The sequence below is a fragment of the Ursus americanus genome, unplaced genomic scaffold (assembly GCF_024610735.1).
Source record: "Ursus americanus isolate L20-20 unplaced genomic scaffold, mUrsAme1.1.p SCAF_169, whole genome shotgun sequence".
In the NCBI taxonomy this organism is placed as follows: domain Eukaryota; kingdom Metazoa; phylum Chordata; class Mammalia; order Carnivora; family Ursidae; genus Ursus; species Ursus americanus.
In genome coordinates, this window is record NW_028273751.1 from 10,001 (window position 1) to 18,313 (window position 8,313).

Below are 8,313 nucleotides of genomic sequence, written 5' to 3' on the forward strand. Positions count from 1 at the left end.
CCCAGCACGGCATGCGCCAGGGGGACGACGAGGCGCCCGCATCCCCATGGGGGGGGCAGGTGGTCCTCCCTTACCGACTCCACCACCCGCTCCTCGGACTACACCACCAACAGCGGTGACCCGAGGGGGTCGCTGGGAACAGGAAACGACGCCACCGCTCGGCCTCGGGCACCTGAGACAACCTGGAGCGCTCCAGGGGCACCACGGAGGGCCAGGCGCAACGCGCTCAGCACGCCCAGGCGGTGAGCAGCGCGGCGTCGGGACGGCCCTCCCCATGGCAGGGAGAGCCGCTCACCACACGAAGCCAAGAAAGGCAAGCGAGAGTGTCCGCTGCGTCAGAGGACCCCGGTCCCACAGACACCGGGAGGCCGAACGTGGGAGGGCGGGGTCGGGCCGGAGTCCACACACCCCCCCCGCGCCCTCCCCGCACCGCCACAGCAGGCGGAGGAGGAGGAGGAGCGCGAAGGGCCCGCGGGCAGAACGAGAAGAGCGGTCCCATTCGCCATGAATGTCCGTCCCTCGTCTGACGCGGCTTAGGCCCGGCCCGGGAGAGCGCGAGATCACCACATCGATCGGCAGAATGTGCCCAGGGAGGTCCCGAGGGGGGGAAAGCCCGGCGAGGACAGCAACCAGAGGGACCTGCTTTCAGCCTCGCCAGCACCCCTCGACCCCAGGGCGAGAGCAGCCGGACAACCCAAGGAAGGAGGACGCCTGACACGTGGCACGGAGCCTTGCGGGACAAGGGTTGTCACGACCGCAGCCAGGTGCCCGCAGTGGGGAGCGCACGGGGTAAAGCACCCACGCCGCCTGCCCACACCGCCCTCGGGTGCTGGAGACCGGAGGCGGCACCACGGCCTGGACCATCTGGAGGCACCCGAGCCGGCGCACAGGCCCACGCGGACGGCTCAAGTAAGCGAGGGCACAGCCGGGCTTGGCACCATGGTCAAGCCCAGAGGTCCCCCCCGCCCCGCACACGCCCAGAGGTCCCCATCTCTAAGGCGACAGTCGCCAAAGCACAGCGTGTCAGCACCTACCTGGCAACAAAAAGTGCTCATTTCAGGTGACAAAATCACCACGCCGACTGCCGGGGCCTAGACACAAGTCACCGGGACCTCCTGGGACCGTAGCCAGGCCACCGGCCCCAAGCACCGTTCCATCAGCCCCGGCCCCTGGAGCCCCCAGGGCCATCTGGTCGACCCCGGGAGCGTGGCGGCAGCCGGGACCGACGGGGGACTCGCGGGAGGTGGAGCGGGCCGGGTAGGCCCTCCCCCAGTCCGCCTGTCGTCCCCACGTCAGGACTTAGAAAAATCCCCAAAGTCCTGCGGAGGCACCTGTGGACGCCCTCCTCCCCGGCCCTCAGGACGGCCCCACGCCTGTCCCATGCCGGTCCCATGCCGGTCCCCGACTCCCAGTTGGGACTGGGGGGGGAGGGGGCGATACCACGGAGGCGTCCCCGACGGCCGGACCGCAATGGGAATCGCGGCCGGGCCCCTGGGGCGCCATATCCGTGCCTCCCCTCGCGACCCGATCCGGTCCGGTCCGTTCCGGTCCCCTCCGGTCCCCACCTCCGCAGCGAGCCTCGGAAAGCTTGGTAAGAAAATCGGGTCAGACGACCGGAACCCCACGCGTGCCCCGTGGCCGGGCCCGTCACGCCATCCACGGGCTTCCTCTCAAGGCTCGAGCGCGACACGGGAGAAAACCGCGCGACACGGAAGGCCCGACGACCGACCGGAGCCACCGGCCGGATGGCGTCCGGGCGCCGGACACACCCGCTCCCATTCCCCCACGGGCCGAGGAGGGGACACCGGTGGGTGCTGGTCGACCCGTCCAGGCGACCCCCCACACCCCTCTCAGGGAGCGAGGTGGTGGCGGCGTCACACCCTCACAAGCCTGGAGGTTCAATCTCCCGCGAGCCGATCGCGCGCCGACACCCCAGAGAGAGCGGGACAATCACGCTAGTGTCACCGGCTTCCTGGAACTCCGGCTTGGGGACCGCAGCCAAATGCCATCCCTTACTGACATCGGCGACGCTCTGGCAGGGTGACGCTATATAAAAGCGGCCGCCAGGTGGCGCCCGACAACCGGCGCAAAGGACACCGAGACAGATCCAGATCGCGGGCCCGTGAAGGCGCACAGCCGGCCGCCCGGCCACCCGATCTTGTCCCGGCCCCACCTCGGAGGGGCGGGCGGAGGGTGTGGGGCGCGCGGACCCGGGGCGTCAGCCTCGGGAGCCCCCGACCAGCGCGGCACGGCTGCAGCACCCCAGGGCAGACTGGGAAAACGTGTCTGGGCCGCTCCAGCCGGAAAGGGAGCCGGCTGGCCACGGGACACGCGCGTACGCATGCGCTCACGCCCACGCACGCACGCACGCCCACGCACGCACGCCCCCGCCGGAAGCGGACGTGGGCGGAAAATTCCCCAAAGGGGGGCGCGTGGGTGGCTCAGTCGCTAAGCGTCTGCCTTCAGCTCGGGTCACGATCCCAGGGTCCTGGTTTCCAGCTCCCCGTCGGGCTCCCTGCTCACCGGGAAGCCTACTTCTCCCTCTCCCGCTCCCCCTGCTTGTGTTCCCTCTCTCGCTGTCTGTCTGCCTGTCTGCCTGCCTGCCTGTCTGTCTGTCTCTCTCTCTCTCTCTCTCTCTCTCTCTCTCTCTGTGAAATAAATAAATAAAATCTTAAAAAAATAAAATAAAATTCCCCGCAGACACCGGCAGGCCCCAGAGGCCCGGCCGGCATTACGCGGGCTTCCCACAGCGGCACACGGGCGGTGCCCTGGGCCTCTGGGAGGACTTAAGACAAATTTCGGGGGGCAGGCAGGGAACGGAAAACAGAGACCGTGTGAGTACTCCTAGAACAACAACGGTTGAACCATTTTTCTTCTATCATTTCAAGGGGAGGAAGTCTCTCTCAAGCATACGAAGAAAGCTCAGGAGGGCAGAAAGGGGGTGATTGACACACGCCCCCAGAAAGGTGCACACTGAATCCCTCTCTGCGTGTACCACGATGACATCCAAGGACAACAAACAGGCATGGGGGAACATCCGTGCAAAGGCAGGTGTGGCGATAAGAATATCGGTTTCCCCCGAAACCGCCTGGGTGGCTCAGTCGTTGAGCGTCTGCCTTCGGCTCAGGGCATGATCCGGGCGTTCTGGGATTGAGCCCCGCATCAGGCTCCTCCGATGGCAGCCTGCTTCTTCCTCTCCCACTCCCCCTGCTTGTGTTCCCTCCCTCTCTCACTGGCTGTCTCTCTCTCCCTGTCAAATAAATAAATCAATCAGTATTTAAATATATATATATATATATATAATATTATATATTAATATATTTATATTTAACATTTTTATTAAATACATTTAATATGTTTAAATATATTATATATTTATTTTATTATATATTTATTATATTTTTATTTATATAATATATAAATAAATAATATATTTATTATATATAAATATATATTATATATTTATTAAATATATTTGATATATTTAATATTATATAATATATATTATACACACACACACACATATATCTCGGTTTCAGCATCTGTGACCATAACCCTGAAACACACGGTGGGGGGGGGGGCGGGGGGGGAGGAGGAGGCACGGAATGGGGAGGAAGGGAGTTAAAATAGCCATTCACTAAACAAATCCAGCTCCGGGACATCCGCGCATTCCAACACTAGGACACAGGGTGGGGGGGCGGGGGGGGGGGGTAAGAGAGGAAGGGAGGGTGGGTGGTGCTTGAGAAGAGGTAAATAATTGATGATGAAATGTTCCATGATATTAAGGAGAAAAGAAAAACCAGGCGTAGCACTTCCTCTGGCGTGTAAAGGAAAAAAAGTTTGTTTTTTTTTTTTTCCTCCTTTTTTCGTCTTTCAAGTACGCGTATTTCAGGGCACCTGACTGGCTCTGTCGGAGGAGGACCGGGTGACTCTTGATCCGCAGGGGTCGTGAGTTCCAGCACCACGCTGGATGGGCATAGAGATTACTTAAAATTAGAAAGCTTTAAAAAACAAACACACAAACCACAGACGCGGAGCAGCATTAAGCATCCAAGACATACACCTGTCTTGGGGCGCCTGGGTGGTGCAGTCGGTTGGTTGGGCAGCTGCCTTTGGCTCGGGTCATAGTCCCAAGGTCCTGGAACAGAGCCCCCCATCACGCTCCCTGCTCAGTGGGGAGTCTGCTTCTCTCCCTCCCTCTGCCGATCCCCCTGCTTGTGCTCTCTCACTCACGCCCTCTTTCTCAAATAAATAAAAATCTTTATTATGGAAAGAAAAAAAAAAGATAAACACCTGTAAACAGGAAGTAGTCAGAGGAAAACATCCACAGTAGCAGAGGATGCGACATTAGAGGGCAGCAGAGCAGCATCCTAGCCAGGTGCTATGGCGCTTTACTGCTTTCTGTGCCCCGTAGGGACCTTTAAAAAACCTCACCCTCCTATCCAGGGAGGAGAGGGCAGAAGCAACCTCCAGCAAGACTTCCTTTGATTAAAGGAACTCTTATTACATTCACCTTCACCATTTGAACATGGGCTTTTAATGGTTTCCTTTCCAAGCCTTTCTCTTTGCCTTCTTCTTACCTGTGTGAATCCCTGATCCCACAGTCACAACATCCCCCCCCCCCCGCCACCACCAGAACACACACACACACACACACACACACACACACACACACACACACACACGGATGAAAACTGTTCTCTGTACACCATACATCCTGAGCACTGCGAAAGTAAATGAGGAAACGCGGACAAGAGAGAAATCAAGCAAATACCGTAACTCTGAAGGCTGGACATCTACTGAGTTGAGAGAACTGACCAAACATCAGACACTTGAAAAGAAGGTTTTCCTTTAAAGTTGATTCTTCCTTAGTGGGCTAAACTACCTACGTTCTTTACTGGTATTTCCTCAACTCAAGAGTGCGGCGATCCAAAGGCGGTTTCGCGGTAAAAAGTTTGTGGGTGCCGTCTTGACATTTGTTTTGCAAGTACACATATTTCAGGGCACCAGGCTGGCTCGGTCAGTCGGAGGACCACGCGACTGCGACTCTTGATCTGCAGGGGTTGTGAGTTCCAGCACCACACTGGATGGGAGTGGAGATTACATAAACAAGCGGATGGGCAAAAGGAATTAAAATCGCTACGGTGATTTCAAACAAAACAAGTGAAAACAAAACAAAACTCGGAAATAAAGTCGCCCCTGGCTTAATGCTTATTTCTAGACGCGACGACAGAGACCTGTGAGGTTGCCAGACAAAGAGCTATCACGGAACAGATACCCAAACAGATACGCCCAAGCCCAACAGAGGTTTGACAAATGCTCAAAGGCCACTCGAAGGAGGAAAGATGGCCCACCTCCCCGTGACATCAGAGGACGGTAATCAGACATCCACAGACCAAGCACGCAGGCAGGCAGGCAGACAAAGGAACAAGAAAGCTGGGGCGCCCGGGTGGCTCAGTCGGTTAAGCGTCTGCCTTCGGCTCAGGTCATGATCGAAGGGTCCTGGGATCAAGCCCCCCCATCGGGGGCTCCCTGCTCACCAGGGAGTCTGCTTCTCTCTCTCTCTCTCTCTCTCTCTCTCTCTCTCTCTCTCTCTCTCTCACACACACACACACACACACACACACACACACACACCCTCCTCCCCGCTTGTCCCCCCCCCCCAAAAAGTGTTTAAATTAAAGAAAGAAGGAAAGCAAGCAAGCAAGCTTTGACCTAAACAGCCACACTTCACCCCTCACACAAATGTGAACTCAAAATGGATCACACACTGCCATGGGAAACATAAAACTGGAACACACCGGGGGGGGGGGGGGGAGGAGCTCTAAGAGAAAAATTGAGGAACTAGGGCCAGGCAAAGAGAGTTTAAGACTTGACACCAGAGGCATGATCCATGAAAAAGACACGGAGAGGTGGGAAGTCATCAAAATTAAAAACCTAGGCTCTGTGAAACACCCTCTCAAGAGGGCCAAGTGACAAAGGACACGCAGAGGCCTGGGGGATTTGGGGGGGGGGGCTTGTGGCTCAGAGAGAAACAAAATGAGGAAACGCTCCCAGAGGTTGGATCAGGGTCACCAGGTGAACAGCGGTACAATCCGTTCAGATAGGAGGTCTGGCGCACGGCCAAGGCAAGGAAGAAGACCAAGATGACCAAGATATTAGGGTTAGGTCCCCTTGAATAGGTCGTGTCCACGAGGCTACCGAGTCAGAAAATCAGCTAGGCAGTTTTATCTCTAATTCCGAATGGACATGAAGTCTGGGGTTTATAAGCAGAAAGTCCATAAGCGATCACCCAGAGGCGATTAAACACAGAGAAACACCGTAGCAACAATAGACTCTGTAGGGCCCAGGGTCGAACTAGGGACAGCGGGGTGGGGGTGGGGGTGGGGGGGACACTTCACATTTTAACACCCAGCCTAAGGAGCCCATGCTGAGGAACACTGCCGCTGCAGAGGAGGACCGTCAGGAACGGTAGGAACGACAGGAGCAAGACACCGCCAGCTGTCGGGAACCACAGAGGGGATGAGAGATTCCCGAGGAACAAGGACCAATGAGCCACTTACCCAGACTGCCCTCAAGGAAACCAGAACGTGTCACCCCTGAAAGGTGCCTCATCGGTACATGGCTTACTTTGAATTCAACTCACTGGAGACACAGCAGCTGCAGGAAGGATATTCTGACCCTTCTTTTCTTCGTGAGAGCAAGAGGTCGAACTCCCGTGTGAAAGGTACCTGCCCTGGAACCAGGAAGAAGACAGACATTCTTCATCACCAGAGACAAGGGGAGGGGACCGGGAGAATTAGGGTCTGAACAATCCACGTCAATAAACCCTCTTCGACCACCCCCTGTCTTCCCGGGGACGTCTCTCACCGCGGCCTACCGACCTGCCTGCCCCTTGCCCGAACCCCTTTGTCTTCTCCATTCTTCACAAGTTGGCTGATGCCTTGTCTTTACTCTCCTGCCCCGTCCATGTAAACACCCACTAACCGTCGTATGCCCTTCTCCCGTGAATCTCTTGTGTCGGTCGCCATCCTAGGCCCAGCCAGAGACCCCCAAGAGGGTAGAGGAGACTCTCTCCTTCCCCGCCCCTCCCCCCCCCCCCCCACCGCGGGGCCTAGACTGTCCAACTGGAATGTCGGTGTCGGACTTGATGAGGAGAGCGAAGGCAAGAGAAATGAAGCGACAATGAGGTCTCCTTACAACTTGCAGCCCGCCGATAAATCCCTGAGACATACAGGGTGTAACAGCCCTACAACTCTCTCAAGGATTTTTTTTTTTTTAACGTTTTACCGATGAGGATTTGCTGTAGTCAGTGTCACTTCACTCTCATAACCACAGACGCCCAGAATATGCTAACACCCCTCTATCAACCTGTGGCCCACTGACACACATCTAAAGGGCCTCATGACTCCCGCTTTGCTAAAACAGTAGGGACCGACCTTACCTTGACAAGAGCTAGCCCTGCAAGGTCTCGGAGACCTTGCTCTCAGTATACACAAATTCCTTAGAGACTTACCTTAGCCCTAACCCCCACTCACTAGAAACTGTATCACCAGTTAACGCCTCACAGTCCCAGTGCGGCTCTTTCCGCCCACAGATCCCGTCCCCATGCTATAATAAAAGCACCTGGTTGCACCAGAAACATCTCAAGAATTCTTTCTTGACCGCGTGCTTGGCAGCTCCACATCAGGTCTGCTTGTCTGTCTGTTCTTGTGTTTGTCCCTTCATGCGTGTGTGTGTGTGTGTGTGTGTACACGTGTGTACGTATCTGTCCGTCTGTCTAGTGGGGCTTTATTTATTTCTTTAGAGCGATTTTGGGTTCACTGCAAAACTGACTGGCGAATACGGACGGTACCCATATGCCACCTGCTCTGCCACCGCTCACTGCTCCCCGCCCCACCACCCAACATGCAGAGGCGCAGGTGTGCTCCCTCAGAGCTTCCCACTCCCCCATCTGTGCCAGAGCCGGTGTGTTGATTACAATGGATGAATCTACACTGAGGCATCATCATCACCCATTCAGAGTCCAGAGTTTACGCTAGGGTTCACTCTTGGTGTTGTCCATTCTATGGGTTTTGACAAAGGTATCTTACCATCATAGTAGTACACTCAGTAGTTCCACAGCCTTAAAAATCCTCTGTGTTCTGCCTGTTCATCATCCCCCCCACACACCCCCAACCCCGCCAAAACCCCTGGCAGCCTACAGATCTTTTTTTTTTTTTTCTTCCCTCCCTCCCTCCCTCCCTCCCTCCCTCCCTCCCTCCCTCCCTCCATCTTTCTTATTACTAGTGTGGATATCATTCGTTTATTATA